A 17,165-nucleotide genomic window follows, 5' to 3' on the forward strand; every position below is an offset into this window, starting at 1 on the left:
ATTGTTTTGCCTCTTAATGATTACAACCTCATTCAAATTTCTGAAGATTATATACATATATATATATATTATATATGAGACTGCATCGCATACCCCTGCATCTCAGGAAAGATAAGTAATAAAAATGTTTTCTCAATAGCATCAGCCTCTCTATATTATCATTCAGTCACCTTCATAAATTAAAATCCTGTGGGTACAAGTGAGACACAATCTACCAAATTATCCATTATAGAAACTTAAGCATTCTCCATTATATTTATTCTCCAAATGTATATAATTATATGTATATAATATCTTCTATGCTAAATGCCCGCAATGATTTCCCTGAATGTTTTCAGAAACCTTAGTTTATTAAGGGTTTTTTTGCATGTTAAAAACCAAGCAAACAAAACCAAATCTTCTCTATTAGCGTTTGACAAATGTAAGTATGTACTATGTTCATAAATCTGACTAAGGGTGCTGAACATAGAAATATCCAAATTACAGAGGGTTTAAATAAGAATGAGTTTACACATCTCTTGACTTATCCAGTAAGCTGTTGCATCAAGGGTTATCTTTAAATCTAAGTCATCCTCAAGATTCTGTGCTAGGCCCCCTTCTCACTGTTTGGATGCCCTATGGTTGACATCTTTCCAATTCATTACCTTCTATCCTCATAAATAACTCCCTGATTAGTCACTAATAATTTTTGCTGATAAGTCTTAAATGCATGTTCAAAGTCTATATTTCTTTTCTGATTTCCAGATCTGCACATCTAACAATCTATTGGGTCTATTTTAATGCATAGCTTCAAATATTTCTTCCTATTTTCTTCACCTTTTATGAATAAACTAGTCTTCATCCCTATAATCCAAAGGTTAGTGAATGGTACTACCATCTGTACCTAACTGTGTTTTCTTATATTCTGCATTTGTCTATTTAGTATTCATTCATCATAGGACCATTTATAATAACTATATTTTCTCTTCTGTATTCTAGGTGCTCTGGCATTCAGGGGCCCTAAAGATCTAAGGAGAGACTGCCCCTCCCTCGGATGGTGGATGGCAAATTCCTAAAGATTATTATGTATAAGCATTCCTTTCATTTGCAAACCAACCAATCTTGAGTCTGTAGTCCAAACGGTCTCCTTATCCCTTATCTAACTCACATAGCAAGCCAGTATTTCCCCTGCCCTCAATCATCCTAGGCCCAGGTATCAGGCAATTAGAGGCCACCCCTATGACCCAAAGCCCTTGGAATTATTCAAACTAACCAATCCTAAAGTGCATACTCTGCCCTGCTCTGCCTTTCCCATGGAAACCTCAATAAAGGCTCTGGCCTTGGCTTTCTCCACACTCCTGCTTTTGCTCTGACCAAAACCTGGTGTTTTACCATGTGGCCCTGCACTGCATGGCATACACCCACCCCTCAGGAAAGATAAGTAATAAAAATGTGTTCTCAATGGAATCAGCCTCTCTACTTTATCACTCAGTCACCTTCATAAATTAAAATCCTGTGGGTACAAAGGAGATACGGTCTACCAAATTATCCGTTTTAGAAACTTGAACATTCTCCATATTGCTCCTTGTCTTCTTGACTTCCACTTTCTCCTCACCCAGTGCAACCGCCTTAAGCATCATCTCTTGACTGAGTTATAACAAAAGTCAACTTGTTTACTTTCTCATCATTGTTCCTTTCTAATCTATTCATCAAACTGAAGGCAGAGTGATAGCTTTTAGGTCTGAATGATCACAGTATGTTAAATCTTTCAATCATTCCTCATATCCTGAAAGATAAAGGCCAAACTCCTAAACACAGTGAACAAGAAACTCTATCACCTGGATTCAACTCTTCACCAGCCTTACCACTGGCCAGGCCCCTACAGCCATACTGGAAACCATGCAACGTTCTAAGCATTGTACTTTGTTTCACTTTCAAGCCCTTTACGTGTGTTTAAACTCTGCCCTCGACTCACCTAGTCAATGCTTAGGCATCCCTGAGACCTCAGAATTCTTCGTGAAGGTTTTCTACTTCTACAATATTGTTTCTTGGTCTTACACTTTCTAAAAACTACCACTATCTTAACAATTTTGTTTATTTATCTAAATTATCTCTTTACTTGTCTGTATTCTCTGCCAGGCAATCAGTAACTTGTGGCCAGGTGGTGTGTCTTAAGAACATAGTGGGCACACAGTGCTTGACACTTATTTGACATTCCAAAATATTCCAGAGAGTTTATGGATTTTAATGTTCTTTCCTTGAAATTAATCAATATTATAATTAAAAGACACTTTTTCCACAGAAATATGTTTTGTTCTCTTTTAATAAAAATGCTATCATGTATCTAAGAATATATCAGCCCATTTTTATGTTTTATGATGCATGGATAGAAATGGGGTATTTGAGGTGAATAGTATTGAGAGTGCTTTTCCCTTCATTATTCACTAACAACCAATATGATTCCAGTACAAATTGCATTTTCTAAATTTCTTTTTGCTTGGGACAGATAAACAGCAGCATTGTTAAGGATTCAAAAATTATCATAGAAAGGATTTAGTTAGTAACTCACTTCTGATTAAACATAACAAATGTTACACTTGTTTATATATTAGTGGTTGCTTCTTAACTGATCTGTGATAGTTCCTGATCCTTGAATTCTACTTATTCTTGCTGTTTTCAAGGTTTTGTGGGAGAAATCTCAGTTCGTGTTTAATTAGTATAAGAGGCACATTTGCATTTTATTTGTAGACAGCTGATTTTTTTAAAGCATGGGTTAGCTTTCTCCAAATAATTCATTTTTACAACAACAACAACAACAAAAAAAACCCAGTACATTTTAAATGACACTTTTATGTTTAAATTTCAATGAAAACGGACATTTGTCATTACATGCAATTCACAAATTGTTTATCATGAGAATCTATACCAAAACTAGGGATTTTCTAGGCTTGTACTACTTGAAGTAAATGAATTCCTGCACTCATTTAAAAAATATTTTGTGTATACCAAACTCTTAGGCAGAAGCACTGGGGATGCTATTTTTCATACTGCACAAGTTCAAAATCTTGTAGGGAGACTGGCTTGTAAATGAGATTTTTTTAAAAAAAGAGCATAGTTATATATTGTAACAATAAGTACAAAGACTTTTGGAATTCAGGAGGGAAGGGCTACTTATCTTTGCCAATGGAAGTTTTATTGATGTATTAAACAGTAAATCATCATCCCTTATTTATGAAACATTTTTTTTCAACTTGTTGCACAGTGTGAGATAGGGAGTTTCCTAAACATAATCAATAGTCTGTGTCTCTCTTTCCTGTAGGTTTTCTCAGTTTTTAGTTCTCATTATTTACAAGCTTGAGAAATCATGTTAGTTTTTCCCAAAAGTAAGTTGGCTTTACTGGTATGAGTAAAAACAAATTTGTCAGCTTCAATATTACCTTAAAGATGATAAGAGATATAGAAAACACAAGTTTGCGGTATTAGTTTAATTGGCATTTGTCAGTAATCTCTTATATATTTTTTAAAAACATCATAGCCTGACTAGCAAAAGCAAAGCATGTGATTTATATTAAAATGCAATGTGAACAGATTTATTTTAAAAAATGTGTATTTCCAAAACTTAATTTTACTCCACTGATGACATTTACTAAAGTCCTTGTATGCCAGACTTCTGTTGAATAGTAGGCTTTGAAAGAGGGATTCTTTAAAGATCACTTCATTTTGGATTTTCCAAGGTGAGAAATGATGCTGAATATTTCAATTAATTTATAAATATCACTTGACTATTTGTTTGAGAGGCCTGTTACTTGTTTATTAGTTTCTGTTTACCAATATGGACTATCAAGACCAGATGAGTTGATGAATAGAGAAGATCTGAGGGCCCAGAGCCTTACTCAAGGTGCTTTAACTAATCTTGCAATGCACACTAAAGCCAGTTAATCTAGTAAGTTTAGGTGCCTAAATCTATGGAGGTACATTAGCAATCCTGAGTATAAAATCAACAAAAATGTTAAGTCCTTGGTAATTTTTAAAATGTAGACAGAATATTCATAGACATTGCTTTACTCTGTTCAACTACACTGCTATTTCTTTTCTATAACAAGTATTATATCATCTAAATATAAAAATTGATGGGTGACAAACAACTGTGCAATAGTAGGGGAATTTAAAATCTTCAAGGATGTTTCTGTATGCAAATAACCACTGGATAAACTGCACTCTAATATAGGATTAATTATTGTTTAATATATCTGAAAAATTATAACATTGTAAGGTTAGTTGACAATCACTCTGCCTTTCATTTTTAGAAGAATCATGATCCATCAATAATCATTTTTATATGCAAGTATACAACTTCACCATCAACTGTAACACACTGTTTAAATTTTATTTTAACCTCAGTTAAAAGTTTTATTTAAAATAAATAAATATAACTTTTAATTTTCCCTTATCCACATATAATGTTATTTTTTTAAATGTTTCTTTATATTTTGCCAAATTTGGTAATATTTTCTTTAATTTTCATATTAAATAGCAACAAAAAGTAATGACAAATTAATTCCTCATCAGATCTAAACTGAAGAATTAATTTATACTATGTTTGAATATGTGTGTGTGTTAACATTCACATTTTCACTCTTTTATTTGATGTCCTAAAAGAGCACAATGTAGTAATTTATCTCTAGAGATAAAGACAAAGGCCATTTGACATATTTCTACTAACTACATAGCCTCACAGGATAGCATCCAAAGAAATCAATGAAATCAAAATTCTCAATGGAAAGAAAATAACTATTTATTTTTATGAGTTGAGATAAGAATGCCTTTAAAACACTTTCAATAATAACATAAATTATTACTTACTCCTCTTATAAATTAAATCTTATCCCCCAATCCCAAATTTTTATTTTGAAGTCCTAACTCTCAGTACTTCTGAATGTAACCTTGTTTGGAAATATGGTCTTTATAGAGATAATCAAAGTAAAATGAAGTCATTAGGGTGAGCCTTAATCCAATAATTGGTGTTTTTATAAAATGGAAGATGTAGACACACACACACACATGCACACACACACACAAAGAAGGAGTTCACCATATGAAGAGACACACAGAGAAGATGGCCATCTATAAGCCAAGAAGAGAGGCTTGAAACAGACCTTTTCCTCACTGCCCTCAAACAGAAACAATCTTGCCAACACCTTGATTTTGGATTTCTAGCTTTCAGAACTGGGACAAAATAAATTTCTGTTGTTTCGGCTACCAAATTTGTGGTACTTCGTTACAGCAGTTGTAGCAAATGAATACAATCCCTAAAATATAAATGCTTTTAAAAATGCAAGGGTTCATAATGCTTTGAGGGAGTGGCAATTTATGAAAAGATCCCTCATATTCTTTTACAACTTGGGAACCAAAATGTCAACAGAAGTAAAGTTCACTTAAAAAGAGTTTAAAGTAACAATGTTTTCCATTAAAAACCCCATAATAGATCACTTCAGAAAATGTAAACCAAGACCACAATTTTCAAATTTTAATTTTTAAATTAATTATCACATTTTTAAAAAAAGAAGCCAAACACTTGAAGAGTTGAAGTACATGTCTGTTTTTTCTAGATTCTCAAAAGGATAATTTCAGAAGGCATATGGTGAGTTATACTTACCCATGGATTTCAGCTATTTAATTTTACAACTCATGGAGAAAGCAGGGCTATTTTAGTAGCAGAAAGTACTGGAAAGCTGTTAATATGACCTTTTCTCAGCATTATGTACGCTAAAATAAGAAATCCCATTTTAATTAGATATTAGACACCAATAAAATAAAACATGTTATATATATTTAATGTTTAGATCAAATAAAATATGAATTAACAATTTTGTATTCTACTGTGAACAACACAAAAACTTTATATTTATCAAATGCTTTTCTTACATCAATGCAAAACTTCTTATTTTTTTTTGGTCTGCTGGATAGTAAGCCTATGTCACATTTGGTATTACTTGGGAAAGGCCAGAAGGGATGAAGAAAGAGAAAAATAATCAAATGTTTCATAGTTTGAGATTACTTATGGTTAAATGTCATGTTTGTTGTGTTATTTTTTTCACGTGATCTCTTTGGGCTTACTGCATAGGAGAGGGGAGACACCAGTGTTTGAGAACAACCAGCTCCCACCTCTGTTTCTTATCTGTAGCATGTGACAAATCCATTAGTTTTTTCAAAATTAAAGACATAAATATTGATCCAGACTAAGTTGGGATTATGTTCAAAATATGGGATTGGGTAAATGTAATATTTTTGTGTTTCTTTATGAAACATTACAAGAATCATGCTTAAAATCACCTATAATTTAAACAATAATTCAAAGATATTAAACTTATTTATGGCACTGCTTATTATTTGTAGACTTTTAAAATTAAACATTTATCCTCTAAATATTAAATTAACTAATTTAGGAATGTGGAATGAGTCATGTAACAGATAAATAAAATATAAAAAAAAATACAGATATAACAAAATAACAGTTATGTTTAATATTGAAAACTTTCATATGAAGTGTGACATCAATTCTTGGCTTTTTTCTGTACAAGCTATTGTAAATAAAATGATTTAAACATTACTTGGCGTGGTTTTTCTAAATATTAAATTTATAGAATTATATTATGCTATATGTCATCAACCCTCTAAAAATACATATGTCCAAGATTTAATTCAATCAGAATAAATTTGTGTTGTTTTTGATGTTGTATTTTTCTGATTTTACTTGCATTTTTTTAATTCTTGGCAATTTGTTTCCTCTATATTTTTCAAACAGGTCCTTCAAATAATTTTTTAAGATAACTTTTGATCAAGGAGATTCTGGAAAGATGGCAGAGTAGAAAGTACCAGAAACCTGTCTCCTCACCTAGATAACAATTGCACTGGCAGAATCTGTCTGATATAGCTATTTCAAAACTCTACAGTCTGTGGAAAGCTTGCAACTTCCAGGAGAAAGATTAGGCAGTAAATTGCAGTTAATTTGGGTCAATTTTACTTCAGTATGGGAGTGGCCAAACATTCTCCGCCCCGCAGACTGGTGGCAAACAGCTGCATGTGTTAGCCAGGGTGAGCAATAAGGATTCCATTCTTTAAATATCAGTAATTTGTGTTCTCATCAATTGCTGATTTTGATCACAGAGGTTCAGACACAGAGGCAAGTAGCCATGTTGCACATATATACCCTTTGTTCACACCCACTGCAAGCCCCTTCCCCTGCAACTAAAGCAAACATCTGGAGGGGTTGAAGGGCTAGTCCACTTTATCCCCTTTATTTTCCTCCTTTTATTCTTTCTGGAGATAAGTATTAAAGACTAGGACAACCAAAAGTAACTGCATTTGAATTCGAAATTAGAAAGTCACCATACATGCACAGGAAAAGGCATAGGATCAGAAAAGAGCTGAGGAGATCTTAAGTTTACATGTTAGATTGATCCTTGATACAGAGAGAGCCTACAGCAATTAAAAAACAAAACAAAAACAAAAAGATAAAATACCCTGGCATAAGGAGAAAATTTTATGTCTGTAGTTACCACATTATTAGATTCATATTTCCAATCTTTATCAAAAAATCGTAAGATGTACAAAAAACAGGGAAGTGTGGTCCATTCTAAAGAAAAACGAAATAAACCAACCAAAACTGTTCCTGAGAAAGACCAGATGGAAGGCCTACCTGTAAAAGACTTTAAAGAAATGGTCCTAAAGATGCATTAAGAACTAAAAAAGACATGGAGAATATCAGAAAATTAATTATGAATAAAATTACAACATCACTTTCGAGATGGAAAGCATAAAATTAAACACACACACACACACACACAGACACACACACACACACACAAGACAGAAAGTATTGAGATCTCTCTCTTCAGGTGTAGTAATATTTGCTTTATAAATCTAGGTGCACCAATTTTGGAAGCATATATACTTATTATTGTTATGTATTTTTCGTGGATAGATCCCTTTATCATTATATAATGGCCTTCTTTGTGTCTTTTTATAGTTTTTCATTTAAAGTCTATTTTATCTGATGTAAGAATAGCTACTCCTGCTTGTTTTTCATTTTTGTTTGTGTGATCTATCTTTTTTCATCCTTTCACTTTTAGACTGTGAGAGTCTTTACAGGTGAGGGGGGTTTCTTGTAGGTAGCAAGAGTTGGGTCTAGTTTTTTTAATCCATCCAGCCAGTTGATATCTTTTGAGTGGGGAGTTCAATCCATTAATATTTAGCATTGCTATTGAAATATATTTTGTGATTCCTGTCATTTAATTGCTGTTTTGTGGTTGTTTTAAGTGTCTTTTGTTCCTTTCTTTCCTTACTGTTCTATGTCTTTGCAGTTTGTTGAGTTTTTGAAGTGGAATGGTAAATATATATACATATATATATACACACACATTTTTTTTCCTCTTTCTCATTTGCCTATGTCTTTTATCAGTGGGATTTATTCTTCCTAGTGTGTTCATGGTGGGGATTTTTGGGATGTCAATACTGTAACAATTTGGGAGCTGAATATTGCCCTCTCAACATTGGACAGATCATCTAGGCAAGAAATCAATGTGGAAAAACAGGATTTAAACTATACTCTAGACCAATTAGACTTGGTGGATATATATAGAACATTTCCCCCAACAACCAGAGAATATACATTCCTCATGTCAGCACATGGAACATTCTCCAAGATAGATCACATATTAGGTCACAAATTAAGTATCAACAAATTTTTAAAAATTGAAATCATTTCATGCATCTTCTCAGACCACAATGGATTAAAATTAGAAATTAATAACAAATGAAACTTTGGAAATCACACAAATACTTGGAAATTAAACAACATGTTTCTGAATGACATATGGGTTAAAGAAGAAATCAACAGGAAATCAAAAAATTTCTCAAAACTTTTGACAATAACAACACATCATACCAAAACCTATGGGATCTGCAAAAGCAGTGCTAAGAGGAAAGTTTATTGCAAAAAATGCTTACATCAAGAGAATAGAAAGATTTAAATAAACAACCTAACTTTACACCTCCAGGAACTAGAAAAACAAAAACAATCCAAAACAAAAGTTAGTAGGTGGAAAGAAATAATTAAAACCAGAGCAGAACTAGATGAAATAGGGCTGAGCCCGTGGCGCACTCGGGAGAGTGCAGCACTGGGAGTGTGGTGATGCTCCCGCCGCGGGTTCGGATCCTATATAGGAATGGCCGGTGCACTCACTGGCTGAGTGCCGGTCACGAAAAAGACAAAAAAAAAAAAAAAAAAAAAAAGAACTAGATGAAATAAGAGACCAAAAACACAATACAAAAGATCAATGAAATAAAAAGTTGGTTTTTTGAGAAGATAAACAAAATAGCCAAACCACTAGTCAGACTAACAAAAAAAGAAGAGAGAAGACTCAAATAACAAAGATCAGAAAAGAGAAAGGGGATATCACAACTGATATGGCAGAAATACAAAGAATTATTAGAGATTGGTATGACCAACTATATGCCAACAAATTTCAAAATCTGGAGGAAATGGATAAATTTCTAGACACATATAAACTACCAAGATTAAACCAAGAAGACATTGAAAAACTAAACAGACCAATAATCAGCAATGAGAATAAAACGGTACTCACAAATCTTCCAAAAAAAAAAAAAAAAAAAAGGCTAGGACCCGATGGCTTCAATGATGAATTCTACCAAATCTTTAGAGAGGAATTAATACCAGTTCTTTCCAAACTATTCCAAAAAATGAAACAGAAACTATTCTCCCAAACTCATTCCATGAAGCCAACATCACCCTGAAATGAAAACCAGAAAAAGATACGACAACAAAAGAAAACTACAGGCTGATATCTTTGATGAATATAGATGCTAAAATCCTCAGCAAAACACTAGCAAACAGAATGCAGCAACATATCAAAGAGATTATACATCATGATCGAGTGGGATTCATCCCAGGAATGCAAGGATGGTTCAATATACGCAAGTCAATAAATGTGATATATCACATCAACAAAATCAAGAAAAAAAATATGATTATCTCAAGAGGTACAGAAAAAGCATTTGACAAAATTCTACAGTCCTTCATGATAAAGACTCTCAACAAATTAGGTATAGAGGGAAGGTATCTCAACATAATAAAAGCTACTAATATAAATCCACTGCTAATATCCTCCTGAATGGGGAAAAGGTGAAAACTTTCCCCTTAAGATCAGGAACAAGACAAGGATGCCCACTCTCTCCACTCCTATTTAACATAGCATAAGTACTTTCCAGAGCAATTAGACAAGAGAAAGAAATAAAAAGCATCCAAACAGGTAAAGAGGAAATCAAATTGTCCCTGTTAACAGATGACATGATTCTATACAGAGAAAACCCAAGAGATTCTACCAAAAGACTTTTAGAGCTGATAAGTGAATTCAGTAAGGTTGCAGAATTCAAAATCAACATACAGTAATCAGTAGCATTTTATACTCCAACAACAAGCTAGAGGAAAAAAGAGATCAAGAAAGCAAGGCCATTTACAATAGTCACCAAAAAATGAGATACATAGGAATAAATCTAACCAAAGAGGGAGAATATCTCTACAATGAGAACTACAAATCACTTCTGAAAGAAATTAAAGAAGACACAAAGAGATGGAAAGACATTCCTTGTTCATGGATTGGAAGAATCAATGTAGTAAAAATGTCCATGCTACCCAAAGCCATCTATAGATTCAGAGTGATTCCCATCAAAATGCCAGACATTCTTCACTGAAATAGCAAAAGCAATCCTAATATTCATATGGAACAACAAAAGACCCCAAATAGTCAAAGCAATCATTAGCAAAAAAAGTAAAGCCAGAGGCATTACACTTGCTGACTTCAAACTAAATTACAAATCTGTAGTAACAAAAATAGCATGGTACTGACATAAAAACAGACATGTGGACCAATGGAACAGAACAGAGAACTCAGAAACCAACCCACATATTTACAGCCAACTGATCTTTGACAAAGGCACCAGGAACATACACTGGGGAAAAGACTGCCTATTCAATAAAAAGTGCTGGAAAAACTGGGGATCCATTTGCAGAAGAATGAAACTTCATACATACCTCTCACCATATACCAAAATCAACTCAAAATGGATTAGTGACCTAAATAAAAAGCTTGAAACTTTAAAACTCCTAGAAGAAAACACTGGGGAAACACTCCAGGATCTAGAACTGGGCAAAGACTTTATGAATAACAACACCCAAAAGCACAAGCAACAAAAGAAAAAATAAACAAATGGGATTATATCAAAGTAAAAAGTTTCTGCATAGCAAAGGAAACAATCAATAGAGTGAAAAGACATCCTACGGAATGGGAGAAAATATTTGCAAAATATGAATCTGACAAGGGATTAATATGCAAAATATAGAAAGAGCTCAGACAATTTTATAGCAAAAAATCAAATAATCAAATTTAAAAATGGGCAAAGGAGCTGAGGAGAAATTTCTCAAAGGAAGACATACCAATGGCCAACAAGTTTATGAAAAAATTCTCAACATCACTAATCATCAGGGAAATGCAAATCAAAACCACTTTGAGATATCACCTCACCTCAATCAGACTGGCTATTATAAAAAAGACAGAATAACAAATGCTGGTGAGCATGTGGAGAGAGAGCAAGCCAGCTGCATTGTTGGTGGGAGTATAAATTAGTACAACTGTTATGGAGAACAGTATGGAGGTGTCTTAAACAATGACAAATAGAACTTCCGTATGATCCAGCAACCCCATTACTGGGGATATATCCAGAGGATTAGAAAACATCAAGTCGGAGGTATACCTGTACTCCCATGTTTATTGCAGCTCTATTTGCAACAGCTAGGTTATGGTACCAACCTAAATGCCCATTGACTGATGAGTAGATAAGGAAATTGTGGTAGATATACACAATGGAATACTACTCATCCATAAAAAAGAATGAAATTCTACCATTTACAGAAACGTGGATGAGCCTGGAGAAAATTATTCTAAGTGAAATAACTCAGGTACAGAAAGAGAAATACCACATGTTCTCACTTGTAACTGGGAGCTGAATCCATAAAAAACCAAATGAACAATAAAGAAAGACGAGAGAGAGAGAGAGAGAGAGAGAGAGAGAGAGAGAGAGAGAGAGAGAGAGAGAGAGAGAGAGAGAGAGAGAAAGAAAGAAAGAAAGAAAGAAAGAAAGAAAGAAAGAAAGAAAGAAAGAAAGAAAGAAAGAAAGAAAGAAAGAAAGAAAGAAAGAAAGAAGGAAAGGAGGAAAGAAAGAACAATCACAGTAATATGTTGAACTTTTAGAAAACTAGAGGTGGAAAAAGGGAGGGGGGCTAATGAGGAATCTGTCAACAGACATAAAGAATAATTACATATTGTAATGTTGAATAAGCTCACTATACTGATCTAACCACCACACGTTGTACACAATTATTCAATGTTGTACCCCACAAGTGTGTAGAATAAAAATGTAAATAAAATATCAAAAAAGACAGAAAGCCTAATAAACAAACAAAAAAACCTTCAGCTGAAAATAACAATGATTGAAATGAAAATTTTACTAAAGTGATTCAAAGGCAGATCTGAGCAGGCAGAAGAAAATATCTTCTAACTTGAAGAAAGGTTAATTGAAGTAATCAAGTTTGAGAAATTTTTTTAAAAAGGTTGAAAAAAAGTGATGAACCTGGGAACTTTGTCAAGAAGACCAACATAGGCATTGTGGGAATCACAGAAGAAGAGAGAGAATGAAGCACAAAGATTATTTAAATAAGTAATAGGTAAAGATTTACCCAATTTGATGAAAGATAGAAATATAAACACCTAAGAATCTCACAGCAAGACACATTTTAATCAAATTGGTGCAATTCAAAGTCAAAGTGAAATCTTGAAAGCAGCCACAGGTGAGTAACTTATTACATACTAGAGATCCTGAATCAGTTTATCTGCAGAAACTTTGGAGACCAGAAAGCAGTGGACTGACTTACAAAGTGCTGAAAGAAAAGCAAAAACAAAAACAAAAACAAAAACTCTGTCAACTGAGAATCCCATATGCATAAAAATTTTCCTTCAAAATTGAAGGAGAAATTAGTACATCCTCAGATCTCAAAAAATGCAAATACTTGGGCAATTATAAAAGCTAGTAATACTGTAACAATGATCTGCAATTTCACCTTTTGTTTTTTACATAAATTAAGAAACTTATGCATTAAAAACACAATTATTAGTTTATGTTTTGGACACACAATGTACAAGGATGTAATTTTGTGACATTAATAACTAAAAAGGGTGTAAATGAGCAAAGTTTTTAAATGTAATTTAAGTTAATTTGGTACAAATTCAAATAAGAGTTTTATAGCTTTAGGATGTTAAAGGTAATTCCCATAGTAACAAGAAAGAAAATAAAGAATACACATAAAAGAAAATGAGAAGGGAATTTAAATGTGTTTTTACCAGAAACAAAAAAAAATCAGCTAAAAACTAAAGAGACAGTGATGCAAGAAATGAGAAGTTTAAAAAAACAAACAGAAAAAAGCCATAAGGCATATAGAAAACAAATAGCAAAATGACAGAAGAAATTCCCTGCTCATCAGTAATTACTTTAAAGGTATATGGATTAAACTCCCTAGTCAAGAGGGAGAGTTTGACAAAATGGATTAAGAAAACAAACAAACAAAAACCTAAAAAACAAAACCTGATCAAACTATAAGCTGTACATAAGAAACTCAGTTGAGATCCAAAGAAACAAATAAGCTGAAAGTAAAGGGATGGGAAAAGGATATTCCTTGCAAATAGTAGCCAAAAGAAAGTAGGATTGCAATATTATGTAAAATAGCCTTTAAATAAAAATAGGTTACAAATTAGGACATTATATATAATGAAATGTTATACATTGAGAATAAGTAACAATTTTAAATATATACACATCTAAAAACAAACTATCAAAACATATAAAGAAAATATTGACAGAATTGAAGGAGGAAGAAATAGACATTTTCACAATAATAATTGTATATTTCAATATCAGACTCACAATAGTGGATAGAACAATCAGACAAATGGTAAGTAAGAAAACAGAGAACTTTAACACCCAATAAACCAACTAGATCTAACAAACCTGCACAGGACATTATAACCAATGACAACGGAATACACATTCTTCTTAAGAACACGAGACATTTTTTAGGATAGATCTTATCTCAGGCCAGAGATTGAGTCTCAATAGATTTTAAAAGACAGTTTCAAATCCTGACCCTACTGCTACCTTCTACCCATTCATGAACAATTTGCTTTAATGTCTCTAAGCATTAGTTTTTCATAAGTGAAACGAAGATAAAAGTCCTACCTATTTCAGAGCGTGGTTGTGAGGCTAAATAAACTGTTTAAAAATCCTTAGCACAGTGATTGGAGCAAGGAAAGAGCCCACAACTCAGTTTGCATTATTATTATTACTATTATTGTTATTATTATCAATTATTGATGAAGATAACAGCCAAGTAGTGAGTGGGAAACAACTCTTATACATCATATTTCCCATTTAGTAAAAATAGCACAACAATAAAAAATCCATGCTTCTTCCTGCCTTGTTCTTTCTTTGAGATTTACAACATGTTTTTCCTTGTATTTTTTCTCTCAGTTTAATTATTTCTACCATTACATTCACCAGCGAGGGAGAATATGAGTGCCATAAACACCAGGGTTTCTGTGGGTTTTGTTTTGAGTGTTTTAAGGCTGTAGAATAGTGCCTGATCTTTAGTAAGTACTCAGTAAATTTTTGTTAGGTAATAGTTGATCTCCATTCATGTAACATTTTTCCACTCATTAACTCACTCAAACTATGTGCTAGAAAAGTTATTTTATATGCATTTTGTCTTTTTTTTATCCTCGAGAGAAATAAATGTTGTTAAAGTATAATAGATTCTGAAAGTAAGCAGAAACAGGGTAAGAAAGTTTGTCTTTATAATTTCCACATTAAGAAAGGAATAGCCTTTGGAATGATTACTGTTGGAATAATTAATATACTTTTTAATGTTTCTTCCACATGTCATTAAAAATACATTTCTAAATGGAACAGAAACTTATTTCTCTGCAGCTACATGAAGGAGACTGGGAAGACATGACCATCACCATGTAAACCCACAGCTTCTCTCTGAATTATATTCCATCCTTATTAGGCTGTCATGCTTGATCCTAGATACCTTGGTTCAAAATGTGATACAGGAGAGGAAATATACAAAGGGAAATTTATCTGGGAGGTTATATACAACGCCATTTGCATTAAGAAACTATGTCTTCTTTAATTTTAGCTTTCATTTTTTTCCTTTTATATGAAAAGTTTATTATTATGAATCTTATTTAATTTCAGTTTTTTAAAAATGTAACAAACAACACAACAAGCATCTATCACTCCTGACCTAACAGCAGTTTTCCTTAAACTGTTGTGAGGTGCGACCCCAAGAACAAATGACAGACACTCACAAGTTAAAGTCAGGAATAGTGATTTTCACTTCTTGGCCAGCCGGTTGTCCTGACAGGAGACCTGGACAGAGAGCAGCCCTCCGGCTCAGTTACGGATAGGGTTATAAAGGCAAAAACCACATCCTGTTTAGAACACAGGATGTTCTGCAAAAGCAAGCAAGCTTTGTTACAGAAGCCAAAATAAGCAGTTTAAGCAAATTATGAGGCCAATATGGTTGACAATAGAAAATAACATTTTTGAGTTACATCTTGTCAGACCACCTAGGTTTTCTGGAAAGGGTACATATGCTAGGTGTCTCTCATGGGTGGGGGTATTACCAAGATGGAGTTGTTTTTGATAACCTGTAACATGACTCAACAATAGTTTTCCTTAAACGTAAAGTATAATCTAGGCCATCATGTTTTACTTCCACTACAAAAAAACCCTTATGTACAGTTTTATGTCAGAAAATACATTTAATGGATGACCAATCTCATTTTTGATAGTTTTTATTTTCATCTAAGTAATACATGCACTTGATTTAAAAGTCTAATTATTCACCAAGACATAGTTTATTAGTTTTTGTCTCTTTGTAACAGCTCTACCACAAACTTCATGGCTTCAAACAAAGCTTGTTTATTATCTCACAGTTTCTGTGGGTCAGGAGTCAGGCCATGGCTTATCCGGGTCCTGCTCTGCTTATGGGTTTCACTAGGCTGCACTGAAGGTGCGGGCTGCATTTCTGGTCTCCTCTCAAGGCTCAGCTGGGGAACGATTTCTTTCCAATCTCATTACTACTGGCAGCATTCACTTTCTCATGGTCTTTCAGACTTAGGGCCTTGATGTCTGCTAGCCATTAGCTAGGGAGTGCCCTTAGATCCTTGACTCATGGGCTTTCCCAACATGACCTTTTCCTTCCTCGAAGACAACAAGATAGAGTGTCTGCTACCAACACAAATTTAATCTTAAGTAACATTATCATAAAAGTGACTCCCCATCACCTTTGCTGTATTGGCTGTAAGCAAGTCACAGTCCTTTTCCAACCTCAGGGGAGGAGATTACTCTAGGTTGTGAATGCAAGGAAATGGGTCATCTTAGAGTATGTTCTCTACATATAGTATGAAAACATCCTTCTGGGCCCCCAGCACTTAATTTAGATGCCTCAACCACTTCCAACTCTTTTAGTATTTTTGTTTTTTTTTCAACTCCATATTCTTAAATAACATGATTAAATGACTATTTCTTAAAATTATCAGTTTTAGAAGTGTTTTAATTTCCTGCTTTGGAAGATAAGCATTTATCTGTGTGATATATTGCACTACATGACCAAATTCATCACACATATTCACACACTCATATTCACACAAAATTATATACTATGGATAGCCCATAGGTTGAAAATATTCTATTTTTTGTATTACTTTGCTTACTATTTTGTATTAATTTGTATTTCATTATTTTGTATAAAATACCATTCATTATTTCATTTTGCATTTGCTTATTATTTTGTGTTTTTACTATAAATTATCCACAAATGCTCTCTCCACGTGATTATATGTTTCCTTTCAACATGTTGAAATACAACAGATATTTCTCAATGTCATTTTCTTTTTTTTTTGAAACTTCTGGTATTATTTGAAATACTCATTGTGGAGATACATACTTTATGTTTGTTGCACAGCTGTTTTCCAAGTTTTCTCCTTAAA

This window comes from Cynocephalus volans, chromosome 8 (assembly GCF_027409185.1).
Source record: "Cynocephalus volans isolate mCynVol1 chromosome 8, mCynVol1.pri, whole genome shotgun sequence".
In the NCBI taxonomy this organism is placed as follows: domain Eukaryota; kingdom Metazoa; phylum Chordata; class Mammalia; order Dermoptera; family Cynocephalidae; genus Cynocephalus; species Cynocephalus volans.